Genomic DNA, 1,760 nt, shown 5'->3' with positions numbered 1-1,760 from the left:
TGCTTTCTGCTGAGCGAGCTGACCCTGGATCTGCCCCTGGGTGTGTGAGGACAGGTCAGAGTCGAACAGCGCACTCCTGCTAACAAACTATATGTGAAAATGTTCTTCACAAAACTGACGTGTGCTATAAAGATTGTGTTCAGGGACGGTCGTCGGAACAAATTTAGCTCTGCAAAGATAAACATATTTCCACAAATGACATTTGAGTTAAATTAAAATTAAATGGTCATCAGAGGAGGATAAAAGGAAGGAAAGCAGCCTGAATAATTGATGCAAACTCCAGGTGTGCTCACATGACATCAGCAGAATACCACCTTAAAATTATAATGTTATATCTGCGTTTTCAGCGGTTTTGAGTTATTGAGCTTCAAAGTTTTGCATTCCAAGTAGCATGAGTGATGTGATCCTCTTTGTTTTACACACTTGTATCTCACTGCACACAACATGCACCTTTCAAAACCAAGCTTTTAAAAACATTATATATTAATATGATTTAATTAGTCCTAATTATAAACATCAAATATTCAGTAATTTTAATTTAAATGACTGGTTTTTTTTGTCCTGATGCCACTATGTTTTTAAATGAAAAAGAAAACACAAAAAATAATTATTTTCAATGTACTATTTGCTAAGTAGCTTGGGATCTGTCAGTGAATGGCAGCATCAACATTGGTTTTTAGTTTTTTTTAAAAAGTTGTCAAAGTGTCAAATACTCACCCTCATACTGCTCTCTGCGCACAGCGTGTACATTTCAAAATCAGGCTATTGAAAATATGATTTTGTACTTTCATTGAGTTTATTATGTTAACCAACATCAGTCCTAATCATAAATATCAAATATTTAATCATTTTCAAATGCCAGGTTTTTGTTTTTCACAAAAAAAGTCATATTTTTAATATATTACACGCAAACTAGATAAAAAAACAAAAAATCATTATCACAGCCTGAAATAGGTCAATGTTTTGCAGCAACGTTGATTTTGACTGTGCATGTGCACGTATTTTCTCCATATGCCAAAAGTGTTAAAAATGGTATTAGTTTGGGTCTCCTGGTAAATTCTGCAGGTAATTAGAGAACCAGATCAGTCAAATAAAATATCAATTTTAACGGTTTAACCGATTCAACCAACTGACACCAAAACAATGTCAACGGACGATGATTAAAGAAACCAAACACTTAAACTAACACAACAGCGACGTAAAGTTAGTGTTTGGTGATTTAAATGACTGCTGTGGGTGTGTCAAAGTTTAATAATGCTGTTGAAAACGTCGCTACGTTAAAATATCGGATGAAATAACAGAGTTTATTTAACAGTTTTATTCATAAATTACCTTCAGGCTCCTGACGTCACAGTTCAGCTCGTGATACGCTCGCAGAGCTTTGGCCGCGGTTTCTGAAATCAGACATGAAACTGTTAAAACTACTTCAATCATGTATATATTTACTCCAGGAGCCGAGCTGCAGGCTGTTTGCCGGGTCGTCGGTGTGTGTCTCACCGCTGTCACCGTCCTGTTTTCGGGTCTCAAACGCGCGCTGAAGCTTCGTAGTTTCTGACTCCAGAGTCACCGCCAGCTTTTTCAGCTTCGTAAAGAAGAGAGACGTCGGGTCCATCTTCCCAAAAAAGTAGAAATTATCAAAACTTTGACTGAAAATCTTCCCGGACTGACCGTTTGTTTACCTTTTCTTCTCCGGCAGGAAAACTTTTCGATTTTGGCGCCTCTTCCGGCTTTGCCCGGAAGCTTTTCTTCTTCCTCTTCTT

The 1,760-nt window shown here is 37.3% G+C and overlaps 1 long non-coding RNA gene across 1 annotated transcript; it reads right to left on the bottom strand.

Moving 5' to 3' along the window:
* Positions 1–3: 3 nt before the first annotated feature.
* On the bottom strand, positions 4–1,713 carry LOC121966920. The gene is made up of 3 exons (XR_006107631.1): positions 1,498–1,713; positions 1,333–1,394; positions 4–36 (listed from the first exon to the last, which is right to left on the bottom strand). It is a non-coding gene; the product is annotated as an uncharacterized LOC121966920 (long non-coding RNA).
* Between the last annotated feature and the right edge of the window lie 47 nt (positions 1,714–1,760).

The sequence above is a fragment of the Plectropomus leopardus genome, unplaced genomic scaffold (assembly GCF_008729295.1).
Source record: "Plectropomus leopardus isolate mb unplaced genomic scaffold, YSFRI_Pleo_2.0 unplaced_scaffold26323, whole genome shotgun sequence".
Lineage (NCBI taxonomy): Eukaryota > Metazoa > Chordata > Actinopteri > Perciformes > Serranidae > Plectropomus > Plectropomus leopardus.
This window is presented reverse-complemented; position numbering and strand designations above follow the sequence as displayed.